We start from the raw sequence: 19,904 nt of genomic DNA on the forward strand, positions 1-19,904 counted from the left end.
CCACACTGATGATCTGCTGAAAAATATATAGTGAACAATTAGCATTCCCTTCTGAAAGGAATGCAATGGATTTAAACAACTTCACAGCTATAGAAAAGAGATAGAACATGCTGATCATGTAAACTGAATCTCTCCCAGAATATAGTATGCAGTAACCACTTCACTGTCCCTTACTGCCTAACCTACTAGTAAAAAAAAAGGAACATCTTAAAATATCTCAAGGATCGAGCTATGAATCGACATATTATCCCGACAGAAGCCGCAGAGCGCGTGGAACTCGGTGACGGCGACGGCCATCTCGGGTTTGTGGTTGGCGTCGCGGTACGTGGCGCCACGGCGAGGTCCCGGTCCGGGTGCGCCTGGATCGACAGCGCCTTCGCCACGGACAGCACCTACGCGTAGCAGCCGGAGGAGCCGCTCAGCGGACAAGAAAAAAATGTTCTTTTTATGAAGGGGCACGGGAGGAAGGGAATGGCGGAGGCAAGGGGGAGGCGACGGGATGGACCTTGAAGAGGAAGGGGAGGTCGCCGCCCCATCGCGCGGTGACGTCGCGGCCGTGCGCGGCGGGGTTGCGGGCGACCCAGTCGCGGAGCGAGACGTCGGGCGCGAGCGAGGAGGGCGCGGCGGCGTGCGTGCCCATCCAGAGCTCGGCGCATGGCCGGCCTTCGCTGCCGTCGCCCTCGCCGGCGAGGCACGCGACGAACACAGAGCCGGATCTAGTGCGGCCCCGTTGGATCCGCCTCCTCGTCGCAGATCCGCCGCAGATCCGACTCCTCACCGCAGATCCGCCGCCTCTGTCCTTGTCGCGGTGGTGGCGGCGGCGGCCGTCCTCGTCCCCGCCGTCGCGCCGGTGGTGAGCGTCGGTGTCGTGGCGACAGCAGCGGTGGTGTCAGTCGTCGTCCCGGTCGTGAGTGCGGCGCGAGGAACGGTCGCGATCCATGGGTGGGGATTGGCAAGGAGAGGGGTTAGGGTTTGAGTCGATTCGCCAACGAGGGAGTGAGGGCTGAGAGGAGAAAGAGACGAAGGATCTGCGGTCGGCGTCGCGTGCGGGTTCCGAGTATTTATTTGTTGGAGCATTTGTAGGGGCGGTTGGTTATTGAGCCGCCCCTAAAAATAGCAACGTCGGGGGCGGTTGGTGAGTGAGCCGCCCCTACAAATCAGACTCATTTGTAGGGGCAGCTCGTATCACCAGCTGCCCCTGCTGTTTCATTTGTAGGGGCGGCTGATGTTTGGGCTCCCGAGCACATCACTGTAGGGGCGGCTCCATCACCAGCCGCTCCTACAAAAAATCCGTCCCGTTGCTGCAAATCGTTTTTTATGTAGTGGATACCCTTGTCATATATTTTATCTAAGATTATTACTAGTGGGTCCCACCACTGGTGTTCTTTTTTGGTCATGTTTTTCTGTGACTTTACATGGTTGGTATCTGAAAAATATTTGTGGTAACTGATAACAGGAAAATCGAAAATAACAAAAATCTATCGAGATGATAGAAATCCAACTTGCAACCTATATATTGAATTGATAGTGTGTGTACCCTTGTAAGTATCATCATAGATGACTTTTTTTTGAAGATTATCTATATATATATCTTTATATATATCTATATTAATATTTGTATATATCTATATCTCTATCTGTATCTGTATCTCTGTATCTATATCTATTGTATTAAAGAATGTTATTTTTGTTGTTCATCCGTCCTCATTCCCCTCCTGGTATCAACTGTCAGTAAGCCCTGACCTCGTGCTGTCTGCCGCCTAGAGTCGGTGGTAAAGATGCAAACGGACATGAAAGGATATTTTTTATATTAGATTTGTTTTCATATGTTTCCTCGGATTCCAAGTCGGACATACAACTACGAATCCGGATTGCCTCCGATACAAATGCGAATAATATATATCGAATACGGGATGAATCAGACGCGGATACCGTCGGTTACGAATATTTCTCCCGACATTGAGTAACAGCACATCTATATGTATAAGATGTGCTGCAGTCATCTGAACACTCTATGAGTCCTAATTACAACTAGATTATACGTGTAGAAGCAAATTATCAATAGTTCATATACAAGTCGCGTTGTCATGTTTTTTTGAAAGTTGAGTTACATTGTCATACCTTACAAGCTTATAAGCATACCTAAGCCGATATCTTTTGAGTTCATACAAAAAAAATTTAAAAAAAGAAAATGTGCTGGCAAATACAATATAACTAGCACTAGTAGAGAACAGACCTTTGATCCTCGGCCAAAATGGGCTCTAGTCCCGGAATTTTTTGCCCCCGGGACTAGAAATACCTTTAGTCCCGGTTGGTGGCTCCAACCGGGACTAAAGGTATACTTTTACTCCCTGTTGGTGGCTCCAACCGGGAGTAAAGGTCGACTCCCGGGCCGTGGCTGCGCCCGGGGTTGGAAAGTTACCTTTAGTCCCGGTTGGAGCCACCAACCGGGACTAAATGTCCTCCCTTTATATATTGGCCGTCTCCTTCTTCCTCCCCGAGCCCGAGCTCAGCACATTTTGAAGCTCACTGCACTAGTGTTCTTGCTTCCTCCCTCCCTCCATTGTTCCTCCATCCATTCTTCGATTCCTCCGTCGATTTCTTTGATTCCTCCGTCGATTCTTCAGTTGTAAAGGTTATCAATCTCATACTCTTATTTTTCACCATTGTCTTATGTCATTTTGTTCACTATATATATATGGTTCTTTATTGTGGTTTTTCTTCATTTGTAAGCAATTTGAGCTCAAAATCACTTCAAGCTTGCATATTTACATGAAAGAAGGTTAAAGTATATATAAATATAAACTTAGAAAATAGTTAGAAAATTATAGAAAATCCGTACTAGTTGAACTTGCGGACTGTGTTCATCTCGGCGAGCATGTTCTCTGCCAAGCGGTAACGGACGTCAAGGAGGAGCTTTGATTCTACGAGGGAGAGCAACAACGGTCGTGGAAGACCGTGTTCCCTTCCTCGTAGAATCGGAGCTCTTCCTTGATCAAGTACGGTGCCGTCTGGTGGAGAAATGCTCGCCGAGATGATCACGTAAGCAAGGTCAACTAGTACGGATGGTTATTTATTCACATGTCCCGATATCGTCGCAGTAGTCTGTCAATCACCGTACCTAAACGTAGTATATATAAATATAAACTTAGAAAATAGTTAGAAAATTATATAAAATCCGTACTAGTTGAACTTGCGGACCGTGTTCATCTCGGCGAGCATGTTCTCTACCGAGCGGTAACGGATATCAAGGAGGAGCTTTGAGTCTACGAGGGAGAGCGACAATGGTCGTGGAAGACCGTGTTCCCTTCCTCGTAGAATCGGAGCTCTTCCTTGACCAAGTATGGTGCCGTCCGGTGGAGAAAATCTCGCCGAGATGATCACGTAAGCAAGGTCAACTAGTACGGATGGTTATTTATTAAAACATGTTTTTGAGCTATAATATATTAAAAAATGAGTATAGAGATCTAGATAATTTTATTTGTTTATAAAAGGAGAAATTTATAGTGTATTAAAAAATGAGTATAGAGAGTAGATGGCAACTGCTTCCGGGTCCTCGGCCTCTCATGGGTTTCCAAAGCGACTTAGGCCGGGCCTCCCTCTCATTCCATGCGGCAAGCGTCGTGATGAGACGAAGATTGTGATGGAGTACCGAGTGAAGAAGGAGGGTCCCAACAAGGATCGTATCTTCTACAAGTGTCCGGATCGCAATGTGAGTTATTTTATCGTATTTAATGATTATGGTTAATTTATACCTATTTTCATGATGGTTGTGATTAAAGTTCTAATTTTTTATTTTAATTTCAGTGGGATGGCAGTGGACGATGTTCAGGCTTCTACTGGGAGGAAGAGTATGTTGAACTCGTGCAAAAATATCTTGCACAACAGGCAGATACGGCGGCTAATGAGGCAGTGATCCAGCCGAAGAAGCCCAAAGATGTTGCACAATCAGGGGATCTGTCTGTTTTAGTTGAGATTGGTCATGAAATCCTAGTGCTACTGAAATGTATTTTAGCTTTAGTTCTTTTAGTGGTAGTTGGGATTGTCTACATTGTAGCGATGCTTTCATAAATTTGTATCTTTTGTGGTGGCACGCATGTTGTATAAATAATTAATTATGATTTAGGTTTTAATATGGTATTTATGTCATGTAATGCAGATGAGCCGTCATTGGATGTATAATGCTGATCGCCGCTCCCAAGAGTTCATTGACGGCGTTCATTCTTTGTTACGTGCGGCCGAGGCAAACAAACGCGACGGTTTCATGTGCTGCCCATGTGCCATATGTAAGAATACGGTGGAATATCCTTGCTCAAGGACTCTTCATTCACACTTGTTCAAGTCGGGTTTCATGCCAAACTATATTTGTTGGATAAAGCATGGAGAAACCGGTGTTATAATGGAAGAAGGTGAAGAAGAACAATGGGACGACAATGATATTATTCCCGATGGTGCGTGCTTCAATGATACTGCAATGGGAGAAGCTGAAGAAGAGGTAGCCGCAGAAGATGAGCCGGCTGATGATCTTTCTCAGGTCATTCGTGACGCACAAAGAGAATGTGAAAGTAAAAAGGAGAAGATCAAGTTCGAGCGGATGCTAGAAGATCACAAGAAATTGTTGTACCCAACTTGTGATGCAGGGCAGAAAAAGTTGGGAACCACACTAGAATTGCTGCAATGGAACGCAAAGAATGGTGTATCTGACAAGGGATTTGGAGAGTTACTAAAAATTCAAAAGAAGATGCTTCCGAAGGACAATGAATTGCCCGTCACTACCTACAAAGCAAAATAAGTTGTCTGTCCTATGGGGCTAGAAATAGAGAAGATACATGCATGTCCTAATGACTGCATCCTGTACCATGGCAAAGAGTATGAGAAATTGAATGCATGCTCGGTATGCCATGCGTCGCGGTATAAGATCAGGCGAGATGACCCTGGTGATGTTGAGGGCGAACGTCCGCGAAAGAAAATCCCTGCCAAGGTTATGTGGTATGCTCCTATAATACCACGCTTGAAACGTCTGTTCAGAAACAAAGAACATGCAAAATTGTTGCGATGGCACAAAGAAGACCGTAAGGTAGACAATATGTTGAGACACCCTGCTGATGCGTCCCAGTGGAGAGCAATCAATAGAGAATTCCCGGAGTTTGCAAATGACGCAAGAAACTTAAGGTTTGCTTTAAGTACAGATAGTATCAATCCTTTTGGAGAGCAGAACAGTAGTCATAGCACTTGGCCTATTACTCTAAGTATCTACAACATTCCTCCTTGGTTATGCATGAAGCGGAAGTTCATTATGATGCCTGTGCTCATCCAAGGCCCGAAGCAACCTGGCAATGACATCAATGTGTACCTGAGACCACTTATTGATGAACTTCTCATTTTGTGGAATAAAGAAGGTGTACGTGTGTGGGATGAGTACAAACAGGAACACTTTGATCTGCGAGCATTGTTGTTTGTAACAATCAATGATTGGTCTGCTCTAAGTAATCTTTCAGGACAGTCAAATAAGGGATATAATGCATGCACACACTGCTTCGGTGATATTAGAGGTGTATTCTTGAAAAAATGTCGAAAGGTCGTGTACCTTGGCCATCGTCGATTTCTTCCTGTAAATCACCCCATAAGAAAGAAAGGCAAGCATTTTAAAGGGAAGGCAGACCACCTGACCAAGCCTCGCAACCGAACTGGTGAGGATGTACTCGATATGGTCAATGATGTGAAAGTCGTCTTTGGAAAAGGACATGGAAGCCAACCTGTTCCGAATGACGCAAACGGTCACGCACCCATGTGGAAGAAGAAGTCCATATTTTGGGACCTACCCTATTGGCAAGTCCTAGAGGTCCGCAGCTCGATCGACGTGATGCACCTGACGAAGAATCTTTGTGTGAACCTGCTAGGCTTTATAGGTGTGTATGGAAAGCCTAAGGACACATTTGAAGCACGACAGGACCTGCGTTGTTTGAGAAAAAGAGACAACCTGCATCCAGAGAAGACAGATGATGGACGCCATTACTTACGTCCTGCTAGCTACACTCTAAGCAAAGAGGAGAAGGAAATCATGTTTGAATGCTTAAACAACATCAAGGTACCATCTGGATTCTCCTCGAATATAAAGGGTATTATAAATGTTGCAGAGAAGAAATTCTGTAACTTAAAGTCCCATGACTGTCACGTTCTCATGACGCAATTACTTCCAGTTGCATTAAGAGGAATTCTACCTCCAAATGTACGTCTAGCCACCGTGAAGCTATGTGCATTCCTCAATGCAATTTCTCAGAAGGCAATTGATCCAATTGATCTAGCTAAACTACAGAATGATGTGGTTCAATGTCTCGTCAGCTTTGAGTTGGTGTTCCCTCCTTCCTTCTTTGATATTATGACACACCTCCTAGTTCACCTAGTCAAGGAGATTTTCACTCTCGGTCCTGTGTTCCTACACAACATGTTCCCCTTAGAGAGATTCATGGGAGTCCTGAAGAAATATGTTCACAACTGTGCTCGCCCAGAAGGAAGCATCGCCAAGGGCTATGGAACAGAAGAGGTCATTGAGTTCTGTGTTGACTTTATTCCCGACCTTGACTCGATTGGTGTTCCTGAATCGAGACATGAAGGGAGACTAAGCGGAAAGGGGACACTAGGGAGGAAAACATATATTGGTACGGATGATGATTATTTCAATAAAGCGCACGACACAGTTCTACAGAACTCTTCTTTGGTAGATCCGTATATTGAGACACACAAGGATCTCTTACGATCCGAGTTTCCAGGGAAGACTGAAGCTTAGATTACGCGTAAGCACCTGGAAACTTTCGGCGGTTGGTTGCAAAAAAAATGTCAAGGTGATGAGAGCATCCATGAGCAACTGTATTTATTGGCTATACAACCATCATGGCATATCGTCACATACAAAGGGTACGAGATAAATGGGAACATATTCTACATAGTAGCCCAAGATAAAAGGAGTACCAAACAAAACAGTGGTGTCCGCATAGATGCCACAGACCCGAATGGGAATAAGCAGACATATTATGGACGCATAGATGAAATATGGGAACTAGAATATGCACCTACTTTGAAGATCCCATTGTTCAAGTGCCAATGGGTCAAGGTGACCGGAGGCGGGGTAACAGTAGACAACGAGTATGGAATGACAACAGTAGACCTTAGTAATATTGGGTACAAAGACAAACCATTCGTCCTTGCCAAGGATATGAATCAGGTGTTCTATGTCAATGATATGTCTACCAAACCAAAAAGAGGAAAAAACGATAATGACTCAACCAAAGAGCCAAAGCGCCACATAGTTCTTTAAGGGAAAAGAGTCATCGTGGGAATTGAGGACAAGTCGGACATGTCAGAAGATTATGAAAAGGATGACCGAATTCCGCCATTCAAAGTGAACAAAGACCCTAGCATCTTGGTAAATGATGAGGACACTCCATGGTTACGACGCGATCATAACCAAGGGACATACGTAAAGAAGAAGTTCACTACTGTGCCCACTTGATGATATAGTGATTTATTGTAGTGTGTGTTTGAGATATTATGTAATAATTGTGAATTCAGATGTTTATTATGTCATGTTTCAAATTAAATCAATGTTTGATTTGGTGGGATTTCTCTCTCAAAAAGGTAAATTAGGATATTGAGTGATGAAAAATTAAAATATTAACGTTAAAATGATGTGAAAACAAATTTCCTATCCAAAACCAATAGTTTTAATAATTTTAATTAAACACTACATTTTTGCATTAACAAAATAATAAATATTAGTTACATTATGTTTTATAATTGTAACAAAAAATAAAAAAAGTTAGGTTATAGATTTTTCCTATGTGCAATAAAGAAAAAGAAAATCCATATTTTTAACAAAATAATTTTATGCCTTTTATTTAATTTACTATGTGTTTAACAAAAACTATTGCATTTCTATTGTATTTAACAAGACTATTGCTTAAAACAGGCGGGAAATGAAACTACAGGCCACCTTTACTCCTGGGTGAGAAGCCCACTCGGGAGTAAAGGTGGGCTGCAGTTTCGTGGCCCGCCAAAAAAAAACCTTTACTCCCGGTGCGTGTTACCAACCGGGAGTAAAGGTAGGTAAGACGCACCGGGAGTAAATGTACCTTTACTCCCGGTTGGTAATACGCACCGGGGGTAAAGGACATTTACTCCCGGTGGGGGGATGGCACCGGGAGTAAAGGGGTATGGCCTATATATACCAGGGCCATCTTCTTCCTTGTGTTCTTCGCTGATTCCTCTCCCCTGCGCCCACGCCACACCGAGGACACCGCCGCCACCCCGCCCGACGCCATGCGTCACCACCGCCTCGCGCGCGTCCGCGGTCCCCACGCCACCTCGCGCGCCGATGACCTCGCTGCTGCTGCCCGCCCCGGCCCAACGCGCGCCAGACGCTGCTTAGTAAGTTTTGGTAAGTTAATTTCGTCATTAGCGCCGCCGACGTCGCTGCTGATGCGATCTTAAATGTGTTTCGTCATTAGCGCCGACGACCTCGCCAGCCGCTGCTTGGTGTTGTAAAAATGTGTACCGCGCGCCGACGACCTCGCTGCTCTGCTGCTGCTGATACGACCTCGCTGCTTGGATGTGTACTGTGTTGTAAAAATGTACTGTTTCATCATTAGCGCGCGTAACCGAAGCGTGTCATCCAGCGACACCAACAAAAACGGCAAATTAAGCATACGACGATACAGTGGCTAGTCACCATTTATCTTTAAAAATAGTTACAGATATTATGATTGATGTTTCAAGTTACCACCATAAATTGATTTGTAAAGACGGTTGGTATATCACCCTGAAATCGATTTGTAGACATAGTTGGTAATAATGTGACCGGTCTCAAAAAGAAATACAGCGCAATGAAGTTCATAACCCTTTCAAGTTAGATTAAGAACTTTCTATTGAAGTTGTTGAGCTAGAAGACATGTACAAACTTTACTTGATGATATTTTCAATTAAAATAGTATATGGCCCCAAAATTATTCTTTAAATTTTTTAGTTTTTCAAATTCAATTTTAAAATGTACATTCAATTTTAATATGCATGTATATATACGTCGCGGAGCACCGCCACCCTCGTTCGCCCATGCGTTTCTATGTATACGGCGGAGCACCGCCGCCCTCGTTCACCCATGTGTGGCGAATTGCGTCCGTGACCGAGGGGCAAGATTTAATAATGCATATTGTTCGTAGATTTTACGCATGTAAGCAAAGATTTGACGTACTATATATTGGTTTTGTTTTTTGAAGCTAGATGGCCGACCCGAGAAACATGGATGAGGAGGAGTTGATGATGAATTTGATCAACACTGGCACTCAAGTTGCCGGCGATGATGGTGCTAAAAATAACGTGCAAGAGGATGCAGATGACGGGAGTCAGTACTTAGCTCTTGAACAAAATGAGCAACAACATATTGGCCAAGTATATATTTTTTATTATTAGCTATATATATTATCATATGTCTTATGTGTGCTCATGACATTAAAAATAATGTTTATGTTTTGTAGCCCTCTAGATCGACATCAACAACTACAACGAAGAGTAAAAATGTTCGAGGTCCCAAAAAGCCATTGGAGGGCCGCTTCATCATCTCGGAGTTCAATGTGGATACAGGAGAACCGGGGGGGCCGAATAAAATGAAATTTGTGCACCACTGTGGTTACCTTGTATGGGACTGGCTCCCGATTAGTACCCATGAATGGAAGAAGAAGACCAATGCTCCTCATATCAGTTTTGTCTCCGATCGTGACAAGACGTTAATTTGGAAAGATGTCTTGGTACATTTCACGCTCCAAACAGATGGTTATGATGATATAATTGATGGTGATGAATTGAAGGAGCGAGTTCGGGATTGGGCAATGAAGAAGATGGCCACCCAGTTTCAGACTTGGAAGAAACACCTATACACGACGTATGTCAAGAAGAACATAGCACCAGATTTTACTGTTCCAGGCCCGATCTCAAAGCAGAGGCCCTATTGGGATGAGTTTGTATAGTACAAGACTTCGGAAGAGGGTGTGAGTCGGGTGATAAAGAACCAATGTAATGCCCAACAGAAGACATACCACCATAACTTGGGATCAGGTGGCTACCCGACTGCCATTAAGAAGTGGAACAAAATGGAAGCAGACCTTCTTGCCAAGGGTATCAGACCAGAATCACTCGAGTGGGGAGAATGTGCAAAGAATTGGTTTTTCGCTCATGGGGGAACACTAGACCAAGAGACAAGGAAGTGCGTTTATGGCGCAAGACTGCAAGAAGCAGCAGAAAGATTGTTTTATGCTCAGAGAGCTACTGCTAGTGGTGTGTTCAGGCCCAACAGAGAGAAGGATGAGCTGACATACGCCATCGGGACTATTGAACATGGTGGCCGAACTAGAGGCAAAGGAAGTGTCTCATGGGAGCATGGATTCCCTCAGGACAGACCTTCCTACAGAAGCCGCCAGAGAAAGAAGGAAGAAGAGGCACATCGGCTCCAGAGGTTGGAGGAAGCGGTGCGTGAAGCACAGGAGCGGGAAAAAAACCTTGAAGCGAGAATGCAGGAGGAAATAAGAAGGCAAGTGCAAATAGCAGTGAGTGCAAGCAAGCAGGCATCAGAGCCAGGAATCAACATTAGCCAATCTGTTCAGTTGAAAAGCAGCTGCGCTTCCATGGAGATACCAAATCAAGGGGACACAGGACTGCGCTTCCCTATGGATGACGTCACTGAACCCTGTACAACGTGTGAGCTACACATTCCAAAGGGGAATTCCACAATCAAGGTGGCTATCGGTCTTGTTAATCCTATCGACCGAACCAAGACACCAAGGATTCATGGGAATATAATCCAAGAAGGATATGCTACCATCTCGGTAGATAAAGCTGAAAAAGGTTTTAGTGATTTGCCTCTTGACATTCCTGGAGGTGATGGCGAGAAGACTCTAGGAGAAGCGGAGAAGACATTCATTCTATGGCGCAAGCGCTACATTATCATTCCAGGGATGTCGCTCCACCTCCTCCTGAACTACCTCACCATAGGTACGTGCAGATGAAAACACTACATCATTAATTTGTATTGGCTTAAATAATTAACAATCTGCTCATAATAATATGTCATTCCTTTTTTTGTAGCAGATCCTCCCCCAACCTAAATCCAATTGTTCAATCGCCAGATCATCATAGTGCTCTGTACGATGGCATTGTGTTGGAAGGCGAGGCTGCATCCACACCATCTCCAAGGAGGTCTCCAACGCCGCAGCCGCCACCTCCAAGGAGGTCTCCAACGCCGCTGCCAACACCTCCAAGGAGGTCTCCAATGCCTCCCCCGCCCCCACCTACCAAGAAGCCTAGCAAGAGGCCAGCCCCTCAAATGAAGAACCAGTCCCCGCCTGCAAAGAAAGCCACCGTGAAACCAAGGGTTATTCCCAAAATAATATCTAAAGAGAAGGAAGAAGGAACTGATGCATATAAAAAAGATATGTCTAGATTCTATGACAAACTTAAAAAGAATCAAGAAGCAAGGAGAAACCCGGAGAAACCGTACTTCTTCGTAGCTCTAGATATTCTAAGAAAAAGGGTGGCTTCTTACCAGCAACAACAGCGGGAATCTCGTAAGCCGTCCAAATCAACGTTATCGGACTATGACGGCACTCTCACCAAGTCAATTGAGGCGGCACAGAAAAAGAAGCGGGCAGGGAAAGGAGTTGCCCAACTCGGACAACAAGCGCACCAATCAGTCCCCCCGCTAGTTGTTGGTAATGAATATGGTTCGAATTTAGGATTAATGCATCAGGCAAACATACCTCCGGATGTCGATTTGGATCACCTTGGTGAATTTATTGATGAGACTGGTCTCGACCTTTACTAGATGTTTGGTGATGGAAACATTGAGAGTGCGGCGGAGGTTGATATTTGGAAGAAAAAAATTTGTACTAGGCCAGAGTCTATACAACCCTCAAGCCTTATCTGATCTAGGGACGCAAATGTACCTGCTAAACAAGTGGTACATGCAGGCGTCTACCGGTGGAGACTTCTGCGTTGGTGTCAGAATTAGAGACGAACATTAGTTTCGTGGCGATGATGTTATGTATGTTGACTTTGCAGAATTTCATCAACTATGCCACCTGACCTCTCTGGACAAAGTTATCATTAGCTGCTATTGCCTGTAAGTAATAATTCTTTCGATCTATTATTAAACTCATTATATGTGTGTATATGCATATAAATTATCCTAACAAGTACTATATATATGTAGATTTACAATGACAGAGCTCAGAAAGAAAGGCTGCAATGAAATTGGTTTTGTTGATCCCCATATAATATTCAAAGACCCAATTACTCCAAAGACTAATTAGAAGTCTGAGTCAGAGAGTAACCTCATGAACTTCTTAGTGAACCAACGCCACAAGAAGGATATACTCTTTCCCTATAACTTCAAGTGAGTGTTAATAATATCGATCATCCTTAATGGCTCATATGTTGATTCTAGTTAATTAATGAGTGTTATGCGTTATATCCTATAAACACATGCAGCAATCACTGGATATTGATGGACATCGATCTGGTGAAAAGTCACTTGATAATCTATGACTCGATGAGAAAACCACAACAAGACTACCAAGATATGATAGATATTATCCAGAGGTAATTTCGGGATCTCTAGCAACTATATATACACACAAACATGATGATTAACTATATCGGATGACGTGGCAAATTTTTTATTGGGCAGTGTTTGGAAAACCTTTATTGAGAAGCAACACATGGAAAAATGCAAAGCGCCACTGAATGTAATCCCTTTGAAAGTAAGTCCCCTGAATCGCATCATCTTTATTAATTAAACATATAGCTTTCACCGGATCACCAGATTGGATGACAAATCTTTTTCTCGTAAAGTGGTGTCTGAGGCAGGAACAGGGGAACAACTACTGTGGTTACTATGTTTGCAAGTTTATCAAGGTGGTCTCCCAAAGAACTCCTACAGAGAGACTCAAAGTACGTTAAAAATACACTATATATTCATTTAATTATTATTATTGATTGTGTTACTATATCTTTATATAAATATATGTACATATATTAATTTATTTTCCTTTAATTCAAACCTGTAGACTCGATGGTTGGAGGAAAAGGTCATACGGCAAGACCAAATCAAAGCAATTCAAGAGTCTATAGCCGGATTTTTTAATGAGCAGGTCATCGATTCCAAGGGCGAGTTCTACTTCGACCCAACACTGACATGGAAGCCAAGCTAGAGGATGAGAGGAAACTTGTTATATCATAACAACTGTAATGCAATCTTTTTGTAATATATGCACATGAAATAATATAATGTAAAATACACATATGCATGCATGCATGTAAATATATATATGATGCATGCATGCATATATATATATATATATATATATATATATATATATATATATATATATATATATATATATATATATATATATATTTCTATGCTTGAATTGTGTGATTTAATACGTTCATTGTGCTTGAACCGAAACATACTATACGCGCGTATAAATGTATAATTAGCAGCGTACAATACGACTTCGAAAACAAAAAAATAAAAAGAAAAGAAAAAAGAAAAAAACATTTAGTCCCGGTTCGTATTACCAACCGGGACTAAAGGTGACGGCCATCGTGGCATGTCAGGAGGCACCTTTAGTCCCGGTTGGTGTTACCCACCGGGACTAAAGGTCCTCCTTTAGTCCCGGTTCCTGACCCGGGACTAAAGACCCCCTTTAGTCCCGGATGCTTGCTCCCGGGTGGGGAACCGGGACTAGAGGGGGTTCCCCACCGGGAGTAAAGCTCGGTTCTCTACCAGTGTAGACTTGACCAAGCAGGCAACCACACTCGGCTGTTGTTTGCTTCATGGGCTTCGGTCAACACATCCTGCTAGTCAGGTTGGGCCTGTGCGGATGCGAGCAGTCAAAACTCAAGACTAAGCAGCGTGCGAGTAGGCTAGTTCTAGTCCCAGTGACAAGGGAGCAAGCTTCATATGTATGACTATGACGCCACAACACCAGTGAAGGGGTGAGCCACAGTCCACAGGCACAACCACACTGCTGGGCTACGCTGAGGTTCAAAAGGATGGATAATGTTATTATATTAACACCTTTAAAATTAAAATTTCAATTCAATATAAAATATAAATAAATTAAAAAAAATAGATATTTTTGGATATTATTCGGATACATCCGAATAAAAATATCAGATATCCAATATCCGGCGGATATTGATGAGATTGTATTTGTATTGATCATCCATGTAAAGTATTAGAATTGATGAGATTGTATTTGTATTCATCATCCGTGCCAAGTATTCGATTTCGTATTCAATATCTGGGAAGTCATCCGGACATCCGACAAATATGTCCACATCAACATTTCAGTCCCTTCGGATGGACGAACCATCAGATAATATCCGTACTGTTTGCATCCCCAGTCAGTAAAGTTGTAAACAAAAGTAATAAATCTAAAAAAGTAATAGAACTTTGTAGTTGACAACATTTTTATTGAAATCGTCTATCCATTGAAAATTTTGTTTGAAGTTGTGACATTTGAAATTCGAATTTTTCAAATGACCTCGGATGAAGAAACGGCCAAAACGAAACCTGTAGATCTAAAAAAGTTATAGAACTTTGTAGTTGACAATGTTTTTATTGAAATCATATATCTATGGAAAAATATGTTTGAAGTTTTCACATTTGAAATTTGAATTTTTCAGATGATCCCAGATGGACAAACTATCAAAATAAAAGTTGTACGTCTCAGAAAGTTATACAACTTTGCAGTTGGCAACTTTTCACTTGAATTCGTTTAGGATTCATAACACTCATTTGTCGGATTAGTATAATATGAGGAGAAAAAATATCTCATTTGGACATAGGAGAGTGCGTGGTGAGGTGGCCAGATGACTAACATATGAGGAGGGAGGTCCCAAGTTTGATCCTTGGTGGCCACAAAATGTGTTTTTTGCGCAAAAAACAAATTCTATGGCTGCCCGGTGGGGTCTTCCCTGTTTTTAAAATTTTGTAGGAGTAGCATATTTTTCAGCCGCCCCTATAAATCAATTTCTAGGGGAGGTTGGCGGCTGGCTAGCCACTCCTACAAATTGTCGATTTCAAGACACGGATGGGTTGGAGCGACTGCCAGCCACACCTAGAAACGGTCCCTGGCGTAGTGGGAGTTGTACACATGTACGATAGACCATATTTTTATCTAACAAAACTGGTTTGGTATTTTTCTGATTTTTCTATGATTTTTTTGTGAATTTTGCAAGATCTTTGTTTTTATAGGAAAAGAGAAAAATGAAAAAAAAGGAAAAAGGCTTACATGGGCTTGGTTCAGCCCACAACGAAGCCGGCCCAACTGCAAGGATTCAGCCTAGGTCGAAAAAGAAGCACACTGGGAGAGGCCCACTCAGATTTTGACATTTTGCATCAGGAACCCCTATCTATTTTAAAAACTATTAAGACCCTCCCATCTTTTCTTTCTCTCTCACATCTTTACATCCGGAACTCCGTATTCCTTTCAATTCTTTCCCCACACCTAATCTCGGTTTGCACCCCGAGACCGAGCCCTCGAGTCGTTGATTGGGCAGGGCTGGACAAAAAAATAGGCCAGAAATGTTGCCTCTTTAGTATTACTAGCAAATATGCCAGTGCGTTGTAACGGGGTTTCTTTTTTTGTTGAGAGTCCAAGAATGGACGCGGGGCTTAGGGTTTATTTGGTTTATAACCACAACTTGCCACGTCATAAGTTAGTCATGCCATAGTTTTTAGTGTAATTGTGTGGTTGACGGTCATAACTACGATGTGCCACACTTTCTTAACACTGTTTCCACATGTTATAGTCTCATTTTCTTGCCAAACTTTGCCGCATGTGTAGCTTTTATTTTGCTCGTCGTACTTTGATCATGTTTGGCTCGGCTTATGCATGGCCACCGTGCAGTGCGTCAGTGGCGTGAGTCGCAGTACCAAAAAACAGGACTCTAGTTTAAATCTCATGGCCCGTGGCCTAATACGAGGAGAAAATCACTGCAACCATGACGTGTTTGCATGATTGTCGCATTCTGCAACTGAGAATCTACTTTTAAGCAGTTTCAAACAGGATATATCGGTGGCAACCAAACTACGGCACCAACCAAGCCTAAAAGTATCTTTGTGTCAAGATTCTTTATTGAACTATAACACAATTTAGTTATTGTAGTGCGCAATAAAGATGATCATCAAGCACTTCAAAATTACTTTGACCTAATCATTTATAACATTCGATCTTGGACGGTTCCACGGCTGAGGTGAGACAAAAAAAGGAAATCAAGTATTTATGTATCAACCTGGATTTCTCGAATCATTGCAGCTCAAAGGAGAATCAAATATAAAACATTTTGTTTTATATCATGTAGAGCATATGGTGCCTCGGTGTGTGGTCTCTCTTTTGTTATTTGAGACCTGGGTTCAGGTCTTGTGGCATGAAGTTTTAGGCGTATTTTTCGCAGGCTAGTTGTTTTTATCGCTAGGACTACCATGTTCCAAGGAGCGGACGTGCTGGAAGACGAAACACATGCGAGCAGCCGTAAAAATACGAATGGAAACCGAACTGGAAAAGAAATTCGAACCCGGACTAAGCATATGGTGCCTCGGTGTGTCGTCTCTCTTTCCTTATTGTAGACCGGGTTCAGGTCTTGTAGCATGAAGTTTTTAGCGTATTTTTCACAGGCTAGTTGTTTTTGTCGCTGGGACTACCAAGTTCCAAGGAGCGGACGTGCTGGAATACGGAACACATGCGAGAAGCCGTAGAAATACGGACGGAAACCGAACTGGAAAAGGAATTTGAACCAGGACTAAAAAAGGAATTCAGAGGAGGCAGAAAAAAAGTACGGCAGAAATTTTGCCTCTTTATTATTAGGTATAGACGTATAGACATATGGATATGGATATGGATATGGATATATGTATGGTTGAAGTTGTTTGTACTACCATAAGGGAGACTTAAGGGTTGGATCACCAAATTCAACGACTTACAATTTCGAATGGAGTGGTATACTTATACATTTATATATTTAATATATGTTATGACATTGGGGATTTATGGTTGAAGTCATTTGTACCGTGACAAGGGAGACTTAGGGTATGCATCAACAAATTACTACTCTATTAGAGATACTTTTACACATTTTGTTATGGTCATGGAATGGTTTGTATCGCAAGAAGAGAATTTTACTGTTTGGATCATTAATATTTACGGTTGGATTACATCTATATATTCACATGTGGGTGAGAGTTTTAGGCTGGGGTGAATGATAGGGTGTAGACTGATTCACAATCATGCGATGAATTTACTCCCTCCGTCCACTAAAGAATGCAATTCTTGCTTTTCGATAAGTCAAACAATTTAAACTTTGACTCCATTTATATAAAAAATACTAACATTCATAATACAAAATAATTACCATTAGATTAGTTATGAAATTTATTTTCATAATAAATTTATTTGGAGACATAGATGCTAATACTATTTATTATAAACTTACTCAAATTTAAGTCAATTTGACTAAAAATGGTTCCAATAATTACATTCTTTCGTGGACGGACGGAGTAAATGTTATGGGTTGAGTTTTTATGGTCATGCAACTGGGAGAGCTGGTGCATTGAATATTAGTCAACGTCCAATTTATTTATTTATTTGTGAATTGGTATAGCTATATGTATGAAGGTGTAATGGTATAGACACATACCTCAACTTTTATATATGGACTAAAGAAATCACCAATAGGAGCATGTTGCGGGTCAACTTTTGTACCTTAGTAATAGTAGTATATGGACTAAAGAAATCACCAATTGGACGAAAGAAGATGGCATTGCACCACGCGCGCAGAAAAGTCGCACTAATGAAAAAGAGTTTCCATGGCATCCCCTATGACGTACCATTTGTGGGTCAATTGCCTAGATTATTATAACATATAAGGTTGTCTAGGGAAACAGCAGGCCTGCCCGCTTCAATCCATGGGCCGCCTGTGGAAACTAGTTTCTACACGTAGTTTCTTAAAAAACAATGGACGACTGACAGAGGATGTTTGCATTTGAAAAAATTGTGCCCATGCTGTTGCCTTGTAACAGACCACCAATTTGTGCCCTGCTTTAGTGTGCAAAAACTTCCATGTTTTTTAAACTTCTTTAGAAACATTTTTTTCTTGAGTGAAACATATGCACATGAAAGACACCCAAGCATATGCCATTAAGATTGAGTTAATGGTTAATTAAATCGCACTTGATAAAAGTAATATGAAATGGACAGGTAGATAGGAGGTTGCAAAAGTGATCTGGAATTTTAACAACCGTTAACAATTTATGGTACTTCAAAGCATATGGAAATGAGCTACTAGCCGCCTATACAAATATTTTACATAGTAGGTAGTGAACCGGCAACAGCCAACTATTCAATCTGGACCAGGTATATAGTCTAACAAGGTGCGCTAGCTTAATTTATCTACGACTTATTTATGCTATGTTACGACAAGGAACTTTGGATAGATGGTTCGCACAAGGGTTCGTCCCGATCATCTAAAAAACGCTGAGTCAGATTGATGTCATCTCAACCAAATTTCATAATAAATTAAGCTGCTCAGCTTATATATATAAAAATTGTTATGCGTTTTCACTTTAATTCTAGGACCAAAGAAAGAAAGGGCCTATGTATATATATGCTGTGGTCGACGCCGCTAGTACTATCAAGCAACCGCTCCACAGGCCACCATTATACCTGGCCATGCAGCCCGAGGCCCGGCCTTTTGGCCCGACACGAGAACGGCCCGGCACGCAGGCCACCGGGCTCAGGCTGGCCCGGCACGCAGCGCTAGGCTATGCCTGGGCCGGCAGTTGAGCCCGCGGGCTGGCACGGCCCGGCACGGGGTTTTGGAGGAGGCCCGTCAACGGCCCGGCATACCCCCTCCCCCTCCTCACTCCTCTCCTCCCCTGGCCTTCCCGGCCGACCCATCGTCCCGCCTCCCCCCGCTTCTCATATATAAGCCGCACGCCGCCGCCGCGACGGCTCTCACACCTGAACCCTAGCTCATTTCTCGTCTTGCTCGCTTGCCTCGCTCTCGTCTCTCTCGCCTCGCCCCGCTCGCTCTCGGCTCTTGCCCTCGCGGTCTCGCCTCCATCCTCCCCGACTCTGGTGAGGTGACCTCGACGCCTCCCCCCCTCCTCATATATAAGCGCACGCCGCGGCCGTGGCGGCTCTCACACCCCAAACCCTTGCTCATTTCCTCGCCTCGCCTCACTCTCGGCTCTCACGGTCACGGCTCCGTCCTCCCCGACTCCGGTGAGGTGACCTCGACGATCCGCCTGCCACCGGCGAGCAGCTCCCTACTCCTTCTACCTGATCCCCTCCCTGTTCCCTCTCCACCTCTCCCTTCTCCTTCTCCCTATCTCCCCTCTAGATCTCGTTGATTATGTGAGTTGGTTGTCTCTATTTGTCCCTCCTCCGCCGTCCGCCGTCGTTGCTGACTGAGTGTCGTCTTCTCTCTCGTCGTCTTCTCCAGCACCGGGCTCCGGCTGCGTAGGTGAAACCCTAACCCTAACCCTAACCCTAACCATGTTCTAATTTCTTCTTTTTCTTTCAATGTATGCTTCTGATTTCTTCTTCTTCCATTGTTTCGCAAGTCGGTAGACGATGCATCGTCTTCTAGCTGCGGCTTAGAGCGAGCAAGGCGACCACCCGCACCGTCGAGGAACGGGGCTGGTGATGCGGCCATGGCCGACGAGGATGGCCTCCTACCGGTTGGCCTAGCCCCAGAGGGCGAGAACGACGATAACACTCAAGCCGACGCTGCTGCATTGTTCGGTATCGATCTTGGGGATGGCTCTACTGCTCCGATCGATGTGTACACGG

The sequence above is a fragment of the Miscanthus floridulus genome, chromosome 10 (genome assembly GCF_019320115.1).
Source record: "Miscanthus floridulus cultivar M001 chromosome 10, ASM1932011v1, whole genome shotgun sequence".
Lineage (NCBI taxonomy): Eukaryota > Viridiplantae > Streptophyta > Magnoliopsida > Poales > Poaceae > Miscanthus > Miscanthus floridulus.